This window comes from Meleagris gallopavo, chromosome 9 (assembly GCF_000146605.3).
Source record: "Meleagris gallopavo isolate NT-WF06-2002-E0010 breed Aviagen turkey brand Nicholas breeding stock chromosome 9, Turkey_5.1, whole genome shotgun sequence".
Classification (NCBI taxonomy): domain Eukaryota; kingdom Metazoa; phylum Chordata; class Aves; order Galliformes; family Phasianidae; genus Meleagris; species Meleagris gallopavo.
This window is the reverse complement of record NC_015019.2, coordinates 13,685,692-13,706,320: the sequence shown is the minus strand read 5'-3', so window position 1 is coordinate 13,706,320 and position 20,629 is coordinate 13,685,692. Positions and strand designations below refer to the sequence as shown.

The 20,629-nt window shown below is 39.0% G+C and overlaps 1 protein-coding gene and 1 long non-coding RNA gene across 2 annotated transcripts in view; one reads left to right on the top strand and one right to left on the bottom strand.

The window, feature by feature from the left end:
* Positions 1-20,629, top strand: part of NXT2 (nuclear transport factor 2 like export factor 2) — a 72,666-nt gene that overhangs the window by 42,996 nt on the left and 9,041 nt on the right. The window contains exon 3 of the mRNA XM_010715376.3: positions 14,799-14,928. The gene's annotated coding sequence lies outside the window, so the exon portion shown is untranslated. The remainder of the gene's footprint in view (positions 1-14,798; positions 14,929-20,629) is intronic.
* Positions 19,983-20,623, bottom strand: LOC109369095. Its single transcript, XR_002117741.2, has 2 exons — positions 20,339-20,623; positions 19,983-20,186 (listed from the first exon to the last, which is right to left on the bottom strand). It is a non-coding gene; the product is annotated as an uncharacterized LOC109369095 (long non-coding RNA).

Sequence of the window (20,629 nt, the reverse complement as noted above, 5' to 3'; positions counted from 1 at the left end):
ATTCAAGGAGAATCTCAGGAGAGCAGAGTAATAGCTTTCCTTCTGTTTGAATGGAAGTACTGCTTGAACGACATTATAGTATGCAAAGGCACTTATGTTTGTGAATGAGAAGAGATTTGACATGTTATTTGAGAGAGGTGGAGCAAATATGACTTTACAGAAAACATTTCAATAGATAAAACATAGTGGACGCATTTGGGGAAATTACAGAAACTCAGAAGTCTGAGAGAAGGAAAAGCAAAGCAGAAAAGAAAGGAGAAGGATGAGGACATCTTTATCTTCCATATAAAGCTAATGGGAATTGAAAGTTTTCACTATTTCGTAAAATCAAACCCTTGTCAAGTTCAAGATAAATAATGCATATTAAAAAAATAATTAAGTCTTTATAGTAGTAGGGTACTGAGACACAGTAATGTAATAAAAGTGAAGTGCTAGTGCCTCCTGAGCACAGCTGAAGGCAGCTGGAAGGTATTGGGAGGACTCTGGCAAGGCTGACCGTAGGGAGGGAGGAGCAAATGCCTTGAAAGGAGTGCATGCCAAAAGCTGAGCAAAGACTAATGTGCATATATATATATGCAACATATAAAATGAGATAAAACTACATTCATTCAGGATGTATTTTAATAACAGCTGAGCCAATCATGTGGTCAGATAACAGACACTGGAGATTGTAGGATGGCTCTACTCCCCACAGGCTCCAGCAGAAATCAGGGACCATTATTAGTAACATGACATCAGTTAATGAACTTAAGTAACTTCAGTAACAACCCTGCTTGAGATGCTGGTCATTTATTTAGTAATGCTTCTGGGTTTGGCAGGTCTGCCCCCTGCCATGATCTTTTACAGCCTCAAAGAGAATTAGTTGACAGGAAAGGAGCTGCTAAACAGTAGGTACATCTTTTAGCAGAACCCTATATTATAATGGTGAATCTGCACTCACCATGCAAAACCACAGTTTATTAAAGAGCAAAATAATAAACCATGTAATGGTCAACATCATCATTTTGCACTGGATGTAGTTCTAGCCACACCTCTGTTTTCTCCAGTCAGACCACTTTTTTGGGTGTTACTGTTGGGAAGCACAGCAACTGAGCTCTTTGCTAGCACAGCAGCAGTTCTCAGGACACCGATACTATTTTCATTTATACTGCACTACTTTTATAAGTATACTCAGTAACTTCTGACTTACTTTCTCACAGAATGTACAGGCAATTTGGACCTGATTTTCATAAGCCTTCATTGCTACGGTAGCACATGATAGATTCATCTGATGCTGTTATGTTTTCCTATACTAACCTTCTGGGGGAAGGAAAAATAAATAACTGTTTGACACACAGACGAGGAATGTTGGTCTGCAACCCAGGTCAATGTAAGCCTACAAAATTCCTCTTGGTTTTATTGCTGGCATTGTCATTAATGATGTTCTATGCCTATTATCTGGTCAGATTAATACTACTTCTGTTATTTCAAGACATTCCAGTACATTAAGCTTAAAGTTGTCATTGATGTGTATGCAGTTTATAAAATAAAGTTACCATTACCTCACCATTTTGCACTGCAATAAGATATCCTCCCTCCTAGTGTTCTGCTCTGCAGTATGACAATGTCATGCCCTCCTCCTAGTGATTTTTCCTTGCTGTAGAATTTGTGACTGAGGTTTTCATAGTAATTAAATGACTATGCTGAAACAGTTGTTGCCTATTTCCTCGCGTCTGCTGAGGGTAAGTGTGGAAGGTTGTTTGGTTTTAGGTGCCTGACTTAGTGTGACTGTATCTGTAAACAGTAGTTAACACTGGACTGAATTTTAAAAGCACCTAGAAAAATGTTGCTGTCTTTACTGCGTGGGCCTCCATAGCAAAAGCTCTTCCCCACACAGGTGCTGTCAGCAGCCAGAGCCCATATGGCCATCACTGAGGAGGGAGGGAGAGTGGGAGCTTCATTTTGCTGATATCACTGAGATCATGTTTTTGTTGCTGCTCCTTCTCTTGATCCTACTTCATTCCTTGCTTTCCACGTATCCCAACAGTGGGCAATGCAGCTCTCAGCTCTTACTAGCTATCCATGCATGCACTCATGCATTATCTTTTACCTTCTCTAATTGTCATATTTGCAGTTTTCCTCCTTCTGAAGGTGTTACCTGTTTTATCATCATGTAGACACATCTGGCAAGACGGGTCTTCAGGAATGGCCATTTTCATTATTCACGTGGCATTTCAGTATGGTCAAACCCAACAACGGCTGTCATTCAGCCATCTGCTGCTGAGAATTCCTATAGTTAAAAAGCTATTAACAAAAACCCACAGAATCATTTGGTTCCTGGGGGGGCACATTTGGGCAACTATGTCTAAGGTACAAGCAAATATATGTTGGAAAGAAGGAAGAAATCATAGAATGGCATGGATTGGAAGGGACCACAAAGATCATCAAGTTCCACCCCCCCCCCACTGCAGCTAGGGTTGCCAGCCACTAGATCAGATTGCCCAGTGCCCCATCCAACCTGGCTTGAACACCTCAAGGTACAGGGCATCCACAGCTCTCTAGGCAGCCTGTTTCAGCACCTCACCACTCTAAGTGAAAACGTTCCTCCTGACATCTAATCTAAATCTTCCCTCCTTTAGTTTAAAACCATTCCCCCTTGTCCTATTGCTATCTACTCATGTAAAAGGTTGATTTGCCTCCTTTTTAAAGCTTTCCTTTAAATATTGCAAGGACCTAATTAGATCTCCTCACAGCCTTTTCCATGTAAATGAAATAGAGAATTTTTACAAGTGAATGAAGCGGAGCAGAGGGGGTCCTGCAAAGAAGAGAGGAAGATGTTGTGAAATTTCCATAAGAAGGCAAACTGGGAAGACAAAGCCCTGAAAGAGCTCCAAAGCTAAGTAAAGGAAGTGAAAAGAATCCATAGAAAGACGTAACACGCTGTCCTGAAAGACAAATTATCAAGATAAGGAGCAAGAAGCAGAAGCAGATCACACTTCAGTTTTTAAACTGAACTGCTAAGCAGTCTTTGCAAAGTGGAGAAGTTTGTACGCACACCCGTTGTGCTGGGCAACTGCTGGGAGGGTTCCCTCCTGGAGCAGCGTGAAAAAATGCTATCTGTTTTCTTGTGTCACTTTCATCTGCAGAGAGATCTGCTTTTCCTTTCCATAAGTGTCTCAATAATTGAAATACTGAGAAGTATAAGCAACTATGTGATGAGAGACAGGCAAACTCCATTGCAAATTGCTGTTGGAGGCACAGACAAGAAGTTGGTCCTCACCGCGAGTGCTCTGTCATCTTCCGACTTCATCATGAGACTTCTTGTACAGAGGTTACTAACTTTAATCATCATGAGGGAATAAATCAAAATAGACTGTACTCCAGAAGATGATTTCCAGATCAGGGAGTAATTACTTTGATTTCAAGATTTACAACAATGTAACAGCACAGAATGTTTTTTCTCTTTCTGTGTCCAGTTTGTTTTGTCTGTTTAAACTTCCATGTTTGGTCTTACAGATACAAAAGGACGTTTTAGGGCTGCAAATTGAAACTTTCTCATGCTGTACATGGCTTCTTTCAGGGCAGACACATCCTCTCTTCTGTTAGGAAGCAGCCTTATTGCATGAGTTTTGAGGGACTGGATGTCCTCCAGTGCAAACAAGAGATACATGTCTGTATATCTGGAATAGTTGTGTGCTGCATCGTGGCAAGTGTGTTGTGGCAAGTAAACCTGTGAGATTCCAGAGCCCCTGCAATAGCAGATGTCTGACATTACAGAGAGGTCAGGCCAGCCTGAAGATGCAATCAGCAGATACAGCCTTCAGTTCAAAGCACAGCAAATCTGTTGTTATTCAAGGGCTTATCTTATTGCACAGTTTCTTTTCTCAGCTAGAGTTTTTCCAAAATAGCCTATCCAAGATATAGCCTGCCTGTGAGTGTAAAACACATTTAAAAAGTAGTATAGTAACTTCTGAGCAACTTGTGGAATAAATGGGTTGAAAATCTAACTAAAGTTATTTGAAATGTCATCATCCCATTACCACAAGTAGTCCACCCGTTTTTGTCAGATTCCTCCTTTTTTAGACAATGGGTAGAAGCAAAGGGGCAGCCAGCAGAGCATGTTGCTCGTGTTGTGCAGTTCAGGCTTTGGCTGTTATGCCCACATCTTACAGCATTATGCAGAAAAGCAGAAGTGTTGGTTTTGTGAATAAATTACTTTTTGTCCATAACTTTGTATTCTCAGAGAAGTAGGCATCGCATGCAGCCACTCTAAGCCTAAAATCCCTAATCATGTTGTTTTACTTTACTCTTCTTGTCCATAAAACACCCACGCTCGTGTAGTTCAGTTGACTTTGTGTATATCACGGGTAAAATTCACAGGAATTTTATCTGGGGGCTGATGTACTCCATGTCAGGCTTTTTTAAGCATATTGCCTTTTTATATTTAAGCACTTAAAGGCTGTAACCCAGTACGATGCTGTAAGAAATCAGTTTAAAATGACCTGAAGGGATTAACAAAACATCATTCTTTCTAGGATCTCCTCTAATCCTTCCTGCTTCTAAAGCAGCAAGTTACCACTGTAGTTCAAGTCTATACTGGGATTTGAGAGAAGTCAGAATTTCTCATTTGTTTGCTTTGGGATTCTGTAACATTACAGACCTACTTATGTGGGGTCTAAGGAGTGGAAGATGTTGGTAAGGCGGTGGCACTGAGGCGTGTCACAGAGTGAGGCCAGTGAGTGGCTGCAGGAGAGGTACTCTGCCAGAACAGAAATGGAAATGGGAAGCACCAAGCATTTTACTCCACGGAGCCTTTGCAGTTCCTTGCCTCTACTGCCTGAGTGATGCAATTACCTTAGAATTTCTAGTTCAGCTTGTTTACAACGCTGGGTTCTTCTTTTTCTTGATAGTTGTTCAAGGTCGTAAAGATCTCTCTAAAAATAAAAATTAGAACGCGTCCCTGGTGCACATTCCTGTCTCCTTTCTCAAATGAGACCAACCAGGAAGCAGCTGACACTAATGCTAACAGTGATAGTTGAATATAGAACACTGCTGAATGCACCGGGGAGTGCTGCTCACAGAGCACAGTGGCTGTGTTATTCATTCTGGCAAAACACTGGTGTGGTCACTGAAGTTAAGGTGCTAGGAAGAGACGTTCTTCTTGCAGAACCCTCTGTGATAAGAAGAATAGAAGCATGTCCTCAATGTGTATACAAGACTTCACAGGAGACCAAAGACAAAATTTAAATTTAGTTCTCAACAGCCCTCAAAGCCCAGGGCATCTGCTGTGAACACTGCCAAAATTCCCTCTCCATACTCATCTATTGCATACTCCAGAACCTGCTTTAAATGATCATTGTGAATGTATGTGTATTTTGTCTTTTCCTGTATAAGATGCCTACTGTCACTGCCATTTTACCTATTTGTCTTTCTGCTTAAACTGAGAGAGAACTCGGAAGCACTGATTCCGATTCTACAGAATTATTCCAAATATCTGTGAATATAAAAATTAACTTTTTGGGTACTGCTTTCACTTTTTTGGGTATCTTCTATATTATTGCTTTGATTGTGTATTCTAAGACACTTTAAGGTACTATCCATGCATGAAGAACATCTATTACCATGTTACTTTCAAATTTATGTTATTTTGCTTTGTTTTCATATCTTGGATGTTGGACGAAGATCTAAAATTGTGAAAAGCTGTAGCTCTGTGTCAGATGTATGCTGGTCATTTCAGATAGCTTGAGAAAATATTCTGATATTCAAGTGTATTCACCAAGAATGTTCTTGGAAACACCCAACCATTTGTGGAATTGGTTGAATTCCAAAAGAAAAAAAAAATTTAATGTTGTGATGAAATATTTTAAAATTTTTACGTGAAAGTTCCTCTTCTCTCTCATTTTCCTTCTCCTCTTGTCAAGAATGGATGTTTTAATAACGAGCAGGGATCTCCACTAAGGCCACGAGTATCTCCTTTCCAGCAGAGTCTATCCATTTGGCTTCTTGCAGCTTCTATTCACCATTTCTTCAAAGATCTCGTAGATTGAAACATGTGCCCCTGTTGGACTCCCTGAACTTGCTGACTCTTTTGCTTTTTCAGTTATAAAGTGCCATGCTTGGAATGAAAGTATTTGTTTTACTGTTGGGTACTATTAGTCGTTGTGCAGACTGTGCAGGTGGTGCCGAGAAGGCCAAGCACTTTGCTGTGTGGTCAGCAGGAGAAAACCCTGCTTTTAAGAACGGCTTTCAAGCTTTCTCTCAGGGCTCAAAGCTTCTTAAACTCTTATCCATCACATCTTCAAAGCTTTAACTCTGCAAAATATCTAAGTGGAATAAATGTGCTAGAAGTTCTGGAAGTTCTGTGGAAATACATTCCCAACACCTACACTCCGGGATCTTGTTTCAGTACTGGGGTGGCTGGTACATGAAAAAGGAATGTGCAGACAACTGAAAGCCGCACTAGTATCCACAGCTAAATATGGGCATATAGCTCTGGTACCAAATGTTTACAATACACCTTCTGCTGGTTTGCTCCTTCCTCTTTGAAACTAAAATTCCTCCTCCAGCGATAGAAAGTAAATATATTGCACCAAATTCTGTCCTTTAGACTTTACTCTGACACGTGATGACTAAATGTTACCCCGCTGTTTGACCTCAATCACAAACCATATACTGCTTGCTAGTCTAAGAATGCACAGCCCATGCCTGACCCTATAAATCATTGCTGGAGTGCGGAAAGGCGCTGCGCTGCCATCTCTGCAGTGCCCGCTGTGCAGCGGCTGCTCGGCTGCAGCTAAAGGGCCGCCTGTCGGCGACAAGAGGAACAGTGCTGTCAGCAGAAGACATCTGGATTTTCTTCTTGTTTGTCTGTCTGTCTGTTTTCTCTATATTCGGTGAATGTAAACATTGGCATCAGTCAACCTAAGTCCGTAGGCTTTTTTGTTGTTGTTGTTTAAATGACATCAGTATCTGTGCTTGCTTTATTTTTGGCTTTGTTCCTTTGCATCACAAGTTCTCTAAAGATTTTTTGAGCTTAGTTTTGTTTAATCAGATCCCATTTTGGGAGCGATAACGTTTTAGGCAACTTATTTTGGTAAGTCCACACTGTTAATCCAAAAAGAACCCTTTAAAAAAAAAAAAACAAAACAAAACACAAATGGTCCATCTCTTATTTTTAACCTTTGGCTTAGTCCAAAAAGGTAAGCAAATCTGAAATGCTGTGAAGCATCAGCAAACTGGGTGCCTACAGCTGTGAGGAAAGCAGGTCATTTTCAGTGGGAGGGCAGTTCTGCTTGTATAGCTGAGCACTCTGCCCAGAGTTTCATAAAGCACCTGTGCTTCTGATAGTGCGTGCTGTTAGAGGAAAGGGCTTTTGGAGAGAATTTTGGTGGCTGTTGCTGTTCTGTTTGTTGTGAGCAGTGTAAGTTCACACGCTGAGTAGTTTCATTCATTCCAAATTCTCCTTTGCCACAAACAATAGATGCAAAGAAGTAATTAGGAGGATAATTGTCTGGCAGGTACTACCTCTGCTAACTAGATTTCCCATCCATTACGTGCTTTCCTGATTCTATTATTTCCCATTGGAATGTATTTTAAAAGCAATTTTTTCAGAATGCGCCTCGATCTACTTATCTATTTTTTTCATTACATTTGCTCCTGGTACTTATCTCTTGCAGTTCATAAAACATCTATTTTGATAGGTACACCTCTGTTCTCTCCTTTCTTTGGAGATATCACACGACTCTTTAATTTCCACATTTTCTTGTTACACACATTTGTATGGTGATTTCATCAGCCTTCACCTTCAAAGTTTGTCCATGCTCTGAAGTTTTTCAGATCTACCTCTCCGTTTCTAAGCACTCTCCTATCACACGATGTTGCTTCATTTCCTGTTGAACATCTTCGCAGGCAGTAACACCGCAGTCCTTCCCATTGCTCAACTCTGTAATAACGTGCTGCTTCAGTCATCCAGCATTCAAATTCCACCGCTTTGTGCAAAATGTTCCCTCATAGCATTTCCAATAAACATGTTTGTTCTTTCCCCGCAGCTGTGACTCTCTTAGGTCACTCCCCAGCCCCCGCTGGTGTAACATCTTCCATACTTTCCATGATCCAAAATTTCTGTCTCTCTTCACCGCCATAACTTGTATAAAATGTATTTGTTAGTTTGATGTTCTTGGCCTCTTGGGAATCTGACCGGATCCTTCCATCTTCTTTGCTACATAATCTGATGAGTTAAACTTTGCTTTCTGCTTTCCACTCCTCCTTACGTAGTATCCATAGCAACCAGTGAAGTACCTCGAACCTGATCTTTTTGGAGATGCTAGGGGATCTGTAAGTTTGATTATAGTTATGAATACTCAGCTGCACCAACGGCCATTCAGGATTCCTGCTATGTAAGAAAAAATGACCAAAACCTGAGGACAGGAACAAAATGTAACATTTCCCATTTTTCGCTGATGACAAATTTAACAACCAATTGTTTGTGTCAGTTAATATGACAGCTATTGAGCAAACAGCTGCTCCTCCAGATGGAATATGTGTGACAGCTGGAGGGTCCAGGTGCATTGCTCTGGAATAAATCAACGTGGTGTTGGCATGTTGGTTTATTCTTGGTTGTTTTGATGCCACTTCTACCAGCTTCTCTATCCTAAGGTAAACCTTTTTTTTCTTCACATTTGTATGTTAAAGTGTTGGAATTTAAATAGGAGGGAGAGAAGAATTTAGAGACATAATATAATAATTCTGTGAGTATATTCATTTTGATTATTTTAAAATGTGACTACAGGAGATGTTCTCTTTTCCAGTACTTTGTCTTTTAGATTTCTTAAGTTGTACAGGAACAGAGAAAGCTTTTTAATTACGAGTCACTAACCTTGTCTCCTCGTTTTCCTGACTGGGATACTGTGCCAGGTGGAACAAGGGCTGAACCACTACTGATGAAATTGTTTACTCTCTGAGAACTAAATTAGGATCAATAATAAATGCCACTGAGGTCCCTCAGTAAGTTAGATGGATTTGTCTGGAAGTTTATCAGTGTAAGACTCTGTAACCTTTTATCAGTTTCTGAATTGTCCTATTAACTGATCTGTTTTAGTGCCTATAAGGAAAGAATCTCTCTCAGTATCCTTGCAGAATAATCTTGATAAATAAATCCAAAGGTCGTCTAGGAAATCCTCAGTGTGGATTCTGACTGGTCTCGTCCGCATGTCCATCCTTAAACCTATTCTCAAGAGAGTGCTGCCATGGAAGAATAATATTTTTAAAGATACTTTAAAGCTCTTCCCTCTCTTTGGTACAAATTCTGAAGGAGTGCAAAAGATGTAATAAATGTCTTAGGATTTGTTTTTTCTGAATGCTTAGTTTTCTCTGCAGTTTGGTGATAAAATCAGAAATATTGTTATAAATCACTCATAATTTGAGTTTCCCCCATACATACCTTTGTTTTTTAAGTAAATACCTCACTGTCAAACTAGCACAATCATGGGAACTAATAATTGGATTTCGTGGTCTTTGGTGAATCATTACAGAGTATATTAATAATAACTCTAGTGGGAATGCAAATTCATTCTATCAAATACTTGATAAACATAGTAAAAATGTTGTGGGAAGATTCACATACTTTGTGTTAAAAGAGATCCATTCCAAAGGTCACAGCTTGTCAATAGAAAAACAGATTAGGTCATATGTGTATATCAAAGGTAATACGTTGAGCTAGGAGGTAATGTATATATACTGACCTAGCTTTGAGTTTCCATAAATAAATAGGATCTGGGAAAGAACAGAAGTAAAAATGAAGCTGTGCTTGGGCGTGCCTCTTAAGCCCTTCTTACTTTTGGGACAAACGTTGCTGTTTTAGTGGATAGCCTTGAAACAACTGGAGGCAGGGAGGCACACATAATCAGATCTTATGTTTTACCTCTAGTCTGGCAGAGAGCTAAGAATATTTGGGAAAAAAGAAGAGTAGATGGGATCCTCCATGCAAGTCCTCACTCGTAAAGATGTCAGGCTTGCCATTTGATCACTGGGTAGCACAGGTGAGCAGAAGGCTTAGTGTAACACTGACATCTGGCAGCTCCAGTATTTCCATAGTATCCCATGGCTACACTGTCAACTTCAAAGGAGGTGTAGAGAGTGGATTACCTTCACAGTGTGCTACAAAAATGGAGAACTTACATGCAGAGAATCCATTATTTCCTATATTTTATTTATCCGTTTGGAAAAAGCATTTCTCTTCTACCCTTATCTTATCTATCTAGTGTTAAAAATAAGTTACTGGTACACCTCACTGCTGGAAAGCAAATTGCTATTGCAGCCAAAGGGAAGTAAGTGACTGGCTAGAAGTGTGCCTCTGATTTCGTGGAACTGGGAACTGGCACTGGAAGTCCTTCTGCATGCCCTATGTCTTACTTCAGTAAGCTTTATTGGAGGATATATTTCTAGTATAAAGCACAAGTTAGAATCAGCTCATTTTGTACAGTTCCTCTTTATTACTGACAAGCCTTCTGTTAATAGGCGTGTGGGTAGAAACTTTTCATGCTGTTCAGTCAGCTCTGTTTATTTGTATATGTTTCATGGACATGCTTAAGTTCTCCCTGAATCATTTGTAGGTACAGAGCAGCAGTCCCTCTGATACTCACATTTATCCTTTGGGCTCTGGGCTGAATGCCCTGTTGTTTCTGTCTGAATGTGTATGTTCATGGCTACAAGGAATAGAGAGAGAGAAACTGCTTGTGAAAAACAAACAGAAAAATCCCAAATATTCAGGTCTATTCAAACTGATATACACAGAGCAAACCAAATGCACACTTCCCATTAACAGCTGTTGCAGGACCAACCGGAGGATCTCACACCTGTTTTGTGAGTTCTCCTAATATGACAGTAATTATTTACTTTTTCTTTTAGAAAAGTCATGATGAATTTAATACACTGGGATAGTAACTAGGGGAATATCCCACATCAAATAATAGAGCTATTTTAAGTTACAGCACATTTGGTACTGAAATTGGCTGATATTTTTACTTTGTGTATATTGGTCATTAATTTGAAATTGCTCTGATTCCTATCGATTGGTTTCATCTGAAACACAAGCATCTATTACACAATATTGATTTTTGCATCACCTTCTGGCCAAGTAGGTTAATTGAATGGTGCTTGGGGAAATTATTTCAGATACCGTCTTAAAAGAACTGATGGAATTATTTGACATTTAGCCAAGATATCTGCTAAAACTGCAGCTTGAGCAATGAAACTGTGTAAGTCAGGTAGTGATTTAAGTTGCATTTTGAAGAAAATTTATTTATTCCCCGTTTGACATTTAAGCCAGATCCGGTTTCTGCAGGAGCCAGTGGGAGTTTTGCCATTGTTTTAGCAGTTTCCCTCTGGACTGTGGCTATTTTAGGGAACACAGCATAGCACAGTCCTGGTACTCTACTGTTAGAAAACCCTGCATTTACAGCAGTGTCATTCATTGCACGTGACTTCAGGGCACACAGGTCAAAAGAGTTTCTTTTGGTTCTGGATTTTAGTACAAACTCAAAACCTAGTGTAGGTTTCATTCGACACTGAGCAGTGTGCTTATTTATCAGACAACAGGTGTTGCCTCATTAAAAAGAAAGAAAATATTCCTAATGCTTCACCTTCTCAAATATCTACGTGGAAAAGGAGGAAACATCAGTTACTCTCACCGAATATTCCTCACAGTCCTGCATTTATTTGTAAAGCATTCTGGAAGAGACAACGTGTTAAAGCTTTCTTTGGAACAGCCCCTTCCCAGGAAGCACACTGTAAGATGTAAATTACAAACTGTAAAATAATGGACCATTTCTGCGGAATAATAACTGTTTCCCACCATCTGCTGAGATGTATATCTGTCAAGAATGACCAATATTATCTCAGTACTTAAAAACAGAAGAAGAAATGAAAAATTATTTGTTTCTCCTTTCTGTGGTCAGTGTCCTTGTATCTCAAGACCGAATGTTCCACTGTCAGCAGGTTGCTTTTCAATCATCTTTCTTCAAATACAAGCATTTATTTGTGAAGCACAAGGTACACGAGTCAATTTTGGGGGGTGATAATGCTTATCTTGTGCTGTGTCTTGTCTCTTGGGTCCTTTCTTGCAGCTGTGGTTGCTCTCTTGTGGTTCATTAGGTGGTTCCTGGCATTTGTGCATTTCTCTGTGGGCTTAGGCCTCACTTTACTCTGCCCTTTGTATAGAATTAATATACTCAACTGATTTAGTTTGTTAATTTCATTAAGATGCAAAGGGAAGATACAGATGGAAGTTAGGATAAGAGAAGCAGGTTGCAAAGTCCAGTACAACATCTTTTCCTCTACGATTTACACGTGACAAGTAACTCAATAGATAAAAATAGATGTGCTGGCTTTGCCAATGAAATTTGTTTTCCAATCAATGTGTTGTAATCCATATAAAGGATAAAACAGATTCCATTATATATCCCTAGAATAATTTACTTGTTTATACTCATGTTGAGAACTTAATCAATCTACATAAAATTACACTTTCCTTCTGTTGCAAAGTACTGAAACATGAGAGACATTTATGTAAGCCAGATTTTTCAGGTGAGGTACCTTTCATAAGCAGTCTTTGCTATCCACATTCCTAAAGTGAGAACAGTGGACTTCATTCTTTCTTTCATTCTTTCCAAATTCCAACTTCACTGCCTTAACTGCAGAACTATTGTGCCAGGTCAGCTGGCCACAGAGCCACTGTTCAAACTCTACATTAGAAATGAAATAAAATAAAATAAAGTGGTAAATCTGTTTACTTCCAGCTGGAAGTAGATGATTCTTTACTTCAAAATGGTTCCTTAAATGGTCACAGGCCTGGAGAAATATTACATAGATGCCCAGCATTTAAGTCTAAGCCAGTTGTAAATTTAGGTCAGAATATGCTACAAGCTGACCTGATCTATTCTCAGTAAAGGACTTCTCAAAGAGGAAAAAATTTTGCAAAGAATAGAAACAACAAAACACCAAAAATACAATGGAAAATTGGGGGGGAGGGGAACTGATTTTGCCTCAGACAGATTAAAATTTGTTCACAAACACTTTCTCTAACTTTAAAAAATAATAATAAAAAGAAAAAGCTGATTATATTGAAAGTATCAGTGGAAAAGAAACTGATTTTCCAACTCTTGTTATGCCTGTCTGCTATTTGGACCTGTGGGAACTTCTTAAAATAGGCAGCCTTTGCCAGAAGAGATCCAAGAGTGAAGCAAACACAAAACAATTCTGTGTTTTACGTTTATTCCATAGCCTATTGTCCATTTAGTTAGTATATTTGTAGCTTTTGTTTATGGGTGTCATGACCTAAGGAATCCTTTAGGTCATGAAAGCAGGTAATAGTTCGCTTCTCAGCCTTTTGAAAAACACAGCAGAATTACTGAGAAGAAGATGGAACTTTGGAAGGCTTTGCAGAGCTGGATTGCACAACAGCCCCAGATCCAGATTGCACAGGTTTGGTATTTTCAGCCTTTTCTAGTGTACAGTGCTAGTACAGATACTAGCAGTAAAACAAGTTGAAGGGTGTCACATTTAATACAGATTTATTTGCATTTGGGTATATGCTCACCCTACAGAAAAGAAACATCAATGCATGGAAGTGTTTGTCAGAAACAATTCTGATTATTTCTATTTATACAGCCTTTATAACTTTCCTGTGAACCTCAGAAGGAAAGCAAATTAAAAGCAGAGACAAACTTAGCTAAAGCCACAAAAACATGAAGCAAAGTGCCTGTTAAAAAATCTCTGCACATCTATTGAGATAACCTAAACCTAATGCTTGCATTAGCTCTTTCCTTAGGTTCATTCTAATGTTAAAAGCCTCCTGTTGCCTCCAAGAATTACACTGGCTCCAAAAAACATATGTTTGGATTTAAGAACTCATATGTGGAATGTAGAACTAATATATAAGCAGGGTCTGTTTGTTTGTTTTGTTGATTGATTGATTCTATGATTCTATTTCTAGTTGAAGAACATCAGTCTTTTTGGAGGATTTCTTAACTTTCCTGTTAAGCAGAGTTAGAGTTTCATATGAATTTGCCTACCTATAGAACCAGATTTTCCACAAATGAAGCAAAATGGAACAAACTGGGAATAGTGTGATTTACGAGTAAATTTTTCGTGACATGTAATAGTACTCAGGATTTATAAACACACATAAAAGGGATAAATATCAGATACTCCATCAGGGACAGAAGGAAGGGAAAGAGCTGGGCAGTGCCTTTCTCTCAGATCCTGACAGACCTGACAGTGCAATTTAGAACGGGTTAAAAAGTTGTGTTGTAGCTAATATTTTCCTTCTAGTTTTCTGTAAGTCTAGAAAACAGAGTGCTAACTGAATACTAAACTGATGTGCTCTGCTTTCATCTCTGAACCTAATAAATGTCTTGTAGAGGGAGGTCTAGAACTGGGCTTATTATACCAAAAGAGCACGATTCCCAGTATTTTAGATACGGAGTTTTTCCCCAAAACATGGTCAGGCTACTTATGTAAATTTATGTAAAGGGAGAAAGAGAGGTTCACTTCTTCCCAGGCTTTATTAAAAGCTGAGGAATACCAGATGAGACATGAAAAAGGACCAGCCAGCCTATTGCAGCTGCAGTGCTTGCAGCCCCGATGAGAAATAATTATGGATTGTACTGGTTCTGCTGCACCCAAGTTAAAATAAACTATGGCTGTGTGCTGCAAGTGATGCATGTAAAAATCCTCTTGTCAGTTGATGTGTATGGTACAATGCATTATATGATTCACATGTGTTGGTAACAGATATTTGCAATGTTGTTTTGTGTATACAGGACACAACTGTGAGCTGGTGCTACACTGCAAAGTGATACAATATACTGCTGAAGCCATTGTCAGAATTTCAGTCTGAAATTTTGAGATAAAAGGACAAGTGCAAAGAGATCTACCTGACAAGTCTGAAAGGTAAGGCTACAGGCCCCTTCTGTCTAGTGTACAAATACACCTATGTGTACATACACAGATTTCAGTTATCAGCTTGCTGCCTTAAACTATTGTGGAGCCCATTGTAATACGGATAGGTTTACCTAGCTTTTACTTACACGTGGCTGGATTTTCATAAGAGCTCATGTACCATTTCATTACGTAATGAAATGGATAGGATTTTAAAATATCTTCTATCGACCATCGTGACACACTGAACTGACCTGTTCTGATTATTTATCCCCCTTGGGAGTGCTCTGACATGGATTGCATTCAAATAGTAATTTGTAATTGATCTCTTTCTATATCCCGGTGGGTCTACCCAATGGTTATCAGTTCTATACATTGCAAGACCTGTTTTTCTTTAAAAAACAAGGGGGTTGTTTACTGGGATAAATGTAATTACATTCTGGTATGACAGGAATTTGAGGTGGAGCAGTGCACAGTTCAGAGTCCTCCTGGGACTGTAACAAACACAAGTTCTGCCTGTGTTTATCCAGAGAAATAATATTTCTTTTTTGTTGAGAATGAACTGGCCAAACCAGAGCTTCTTAAGTTTGCTGTGGTTTAATAAATCCAAAATCTAGCTTTGGCAGTAGTTTTTTATCCAGCACATAGGTCAGAGGGTGAATGTGCCGAGCACCTGAGATCAGCTCCCCGCTGAAATCAGTGGATCCAGTTGTTGAGTTCTCATTCAGTTCTTGCTCAGGCAAAACAATGAGTTGTGATCCAACTTTGTAGGCATCACATCAAGCACAGTCTGTCTGGATTTGGCTAGTGTCAGTTGCTTCTCTTGTTTTAAGAGGTAATTCCTTGAACTTACCTACACACAGCTACAATTACTTGTGCATTTTGATAACTTCAAAAATAACTTGAGTACCATGTTTCAAAAGAATCAGTCACTGCTCAGAAAGATTCAAGGTCATAGAGAACAGCATGCCTTTGTGTTGCATGAGAGCTTTTAAACATACTGCTTTACCAACTTGAAGCCAAGGTGCTGCGTGAATCACTGACCTTGAGGGAATCCTTCTGGTAAACATCGCTGTACCTGCTAAATCTTTGAGCTGTAATTGGACTTTGTTAACAAGGATGTTGTATGTGGCATTCAATCAAGGGAGGTTGATAAACCACTCCAAATAAGAAAGTGAACCTACCAGTTTAATTTTAATCGCCGACATTGGTCATGGATCACTGCTTGGTCTCTGTTTTTTTAATTTCAGTACAGCAGTTATTGTAATTTGCAAGAATGCTGCCTTCTGCTTCCTCCTGAATTTGCCCTTCAGCATGCATTTGTTGCAGTAACATTTTGAACCTGCCGAGTTCAAGTGTGTTTATGATTTGAGTAATATTACATACATTCTTTAAATCAAGAAATTAAAAAGCATTGCAGTTTGTTGTCCTTTTTTAATAGAGGATATGCTATTTCAAATTTTGTCAGTGTTCATTATGTAATCTTAAAGGCAAATGAATTATAAACCATGAAAAATACAAATACATTAACTTAAGAGTTTTTACAAAACTAAGAACTGTTCATTTTATTGGGGGTAATTAGGACCTACTGACCTCATCTTAGCATGAAGTCACTGCAGAAAACTCACCATTTTCTGTGTCACCGTACAAGTTTAGTTTGCAAAGTAGCCTTGCCCTATGCAGTCTTGCTTCATTTTTGCATAGTTGCCAATGCATAATGTCCTCATGTGAGGATATTATGGGAAAAACGAATTCTGCATTCATTCTGTGGTCATTACTCACCTCGTATCAAAATAACTTACAATAAAAATTATTTTTTTTCAGTGATTCTGAAATAATCCAGAACTTTGCTAACACTTTTAATTAAGAGAGTATCAACTGATGGGAAAAAAAAAATCAACAACTGGTAGAACACAGATGGCTGAATACGTTTTTGTAAACTTAATACATTTTTAGTTATCATTAATTACGATATTTTGAGTAAATTTGACTGAAGTTACAAAGCAGTCACCTCTTAAAGCTACTTCGTATCTCCACACAGGTATTTGTGCTATATGCATGTCATCCCTTTCACCATTTACTTGTGAGTACAGTTTTAATTCATTGTTCTCAGTATGAGCTATTTGGGAAGCTTTCCAACAAAAACTTTTAATTGTTAGTATTATTGATCACAGAATGAAAAATACCCCATATGTCTAATTCATCTCACAGTTGTAATAGCTGATCCCAGCTACTTTTACAGTTAAACCTTTACTGCTGATTTGGTCTGTAAGATCTAAACTAACTCCCTTCCATATGGTAAGTACAGTTGCATATTCTACAAATCATCTTCAGATATATTTTGGTGAATCATCTTGCTGTAAGCTGCTTGGCCTCCACATAGCACTTCAGCATCATTGTTGGTGAATCATTCTGGCATTTGTAACTTATGCATTCTTTCCAGAACAGAAAAGGTTGGGGTGTGTGGTTGGGTTGGCTGGAGGTACAGGAATGGAGATAAAGGCTGAGAAACTCTTAGGAATATAACTGGGCTTTTGAAGAGAAGTTATGAATTATACTTGATTGTTACTTGAACTAAATTCAAATGCCTGTTTAGGGAATATTTGTACAATATACAGCATAGACAGAAAATGGAAATTATGCCTGCCCATACTAGTGGAAGACATAAACACCCAAATTGAAGGCTTGCTCAAGGAAAAGTACCTGAAGGAGGTAGATGCAGTGTTTTGTTTCCTTTGCAAATGATACTTTCTAAGTAAGGAAAATGTATTTTCGGGAAGACAGATTTAGCTGAGTGTTCTGGCAGTCTAATTTTGGTTAATCATCAGAAACTTCAGCAAAAATACTACAAACCTATCTACTGTCTGTGTTGAATAAAAAAGTGAGAGATGATAAGCAAAGTCTTACTACTCTGCTGACATAACTCGGATTGGTAATTGGACTTGAACAGTTAAATAAAAATTTCATATTAAAACTATTTAGCTGCTTCCAAGTACAATAATTCTAGAACCATGGGTTAGCAAAATCTCAGAGTTTAAGGAAATCACATAGTAGAAGAACTGCTTTCTAGCAAGGCTCTGCCTCCATTTGATTCTTAGGTATTTTGAAGAATGAATGGATTTGTGAAGCACAACTTTTCCCTAAATAACCATGTTGAGTCTGCTCTAATATGTCATATTTAATCAAGTATCTACCTTCTTTGTTATAGTTTCTACCAATTTTTGTAGGGCAAACATCAGATTTACTGGTCCATTGTTCTGAGGATCCATTTTGGAGCTCTTGACAGAAAACCAGCCCCAAATTTGCAACTTTCTATTTCTTGAGGGCAGAGCCTATTATAAATTACAGATTACATGCCATCATGGTTAGTATGCACATAAACTGGCACACAACTTGACAATTAGTTACTATTTGTTTTATGGATTTGTTCTAAAACCTTTTGTACTGACATTTCATTTCATGACATATCCTTCATTTCTTTTCCTTTTAAGAAAGGTTGTAATATAAGATACTTTATAAACTTCTTCATGTTGATAAAAGACATGAAGAGTTTGTTTAATTTTCTACTATAGCCTTGTCTTCTTTTGTTGCACACTGTTTGCTCGTTGGCCTTGCAGATTTTTGGCAGAACTTCATGCTTTTGATGTGTTTGAAAAAGGATTTCATTCATAGTGTTTCTGCCTTAGTAAAATGTTTCTCAGAACTATTTTGATTTGCCTTGCTTTCTTGTTAAATCTCACTAGCCAAACTACATTTCCCCCTCCTCCCCTCCCCCCCCATTCATTTGAAAACATTTTCATTTTTTTGGAGGACGTCTCTGTGCTTCTAACTTTCTATTGTTGCTTTGTTATTAAGTATTCTGGACTCTTGATCTTTCCAGAAGTATTTCTTTAAGTGATATTCATTTGTTCTGACTATCTCATATTTCTAATATGTCTTTGAGGAGTTACATACTGCCTGCAAACATTTTACATTTCTTGCTACTCCTTTTATTTTTTAAATATTGGATTTCTGTTTCTTGGTCTCTGTGTAGAACTAAATGTATTTTGGCCACTGTGTGCTGCTCTCACAGTAATGTCTCACATACAGCTTGATGTTAGGGAAAGAATTTTCTTCTTGCTTTCCCCAATTAGATGGTCCAAACATGAAGTCATTGCTCTAAAGTAATATCTGGAATTTTGTGTCATCTTTAGAAGAAGCTGAGAATGAATTTCACACCCATGTGCATCTATCATTTGACCCTTCACTGAGTAATGACTGGTGCTAAAGCAGGCAGGCAGGCAGCCGCATGGGGAATCCCTGAGTTATTCACCTCCCTACCTCGCAGAGGAAAGTCTGCAGTGAATCCTGCTGGAGAAGTAGGATTCTGATCTTACCTCCAGTGATTATTATAATGTATTTGTGAATGAAAAAAAAGAGTGTATCTGTAGATTCTGTCAGGAATCCTGACCTGACAGAAAGGTTGTTTGAATGAATTAGCTACTTCAGTTCCTACTATTTCTGGTTTTATTCCTTATATGTTACTTACTTTACTGGAGAAGACACTGATAAATAAGAGATTAGAAAATCTTTTCCTCAGTGTGTTTGAAAACTGCACATAGTCTGCCAGCAGAAAGGCTTTGCTAAGCCTGTTCCAGGCTCCACAGGTGCATATGAGTAAATGAGGGGGTAATGCAAATAAGCATTTGTCACAGCTCTGTTGTTCTGTGCAGGCAATTCACAGTCTCTGTAATAACACAAATGTAATTCCTTTGCTCCATGGGGATTTATAGTGGTCATTTCCTACAAATCGAATCCACAGCAAAGGAACACAGCATTGTACTTTTCAGATGCATTGGCACCCGTATGAAGAAAATAAACAGGAAATAGAGAATGAAGATAACAGATAGGGGTGATTCTTAGTTTAACTCTCCACTATCTCCAACGTAGCAAGGATATTTATGTCGTGAAGATAAAAGATTAGGATTACAGTTTTTGGTTTTGCAGCTGTCTCCCTTTGTGACCTGGAACAAATCATGTATCGTTCCAACACCTTGCTTTTCTATTTGGAAATTGATGATACTTCTTTTTTCTTTTTCTTTTTTTAAATATGAGAGAGATATTATGAAGCACTTCTATTAATTTAAAGTAAAGAAGCAATGTGGTGATGTAGTGACACGGCAACAGACTTGAGGTTTCAAATGGGAAGACGACTGAACTTTTCTGTTAAGCAATCTTCAGGGAGCAGATGTGAATCCAGCGGGTCACGTTGTTTCTCAGCGTTACAACTCCTACACAGCAATGACAAATGAGCACGCAGCTGACGCTGCTGGACGTGATTCAATCTACCAAAGGGCACGGCCTCAGATGCCCTGACCCAAATTCCCCGTCCTCTCCCCAGCAGTCCCCGAGGGGTGCGCGAGGGGGGGGAGCGGGAGCAGACCTGAAACAGGTGGAAAAGCAGAGACAGCATGCTTGTACAGCGACCTGGTTTTACGTCCGCAGCCCTCCAGCCGCAACAAGGGGCAGCAGGGAAAAGATCACCAAATTAACCACGGCGGAGCCACGCGCTACGCTACTCTGCACTTGAACCGCGATGGTTCTTCACAACAGTCAGACGACTGTGACCACCGCGGTCTCGAACCGGCAGCCCCGCAGGCAGTGAGCGGCGGGCCGGAAGTGCTCTTGGCTGAGCGCGGCCGGAAGTGGCGGCCGTTGATCGCGGCGCACTTCC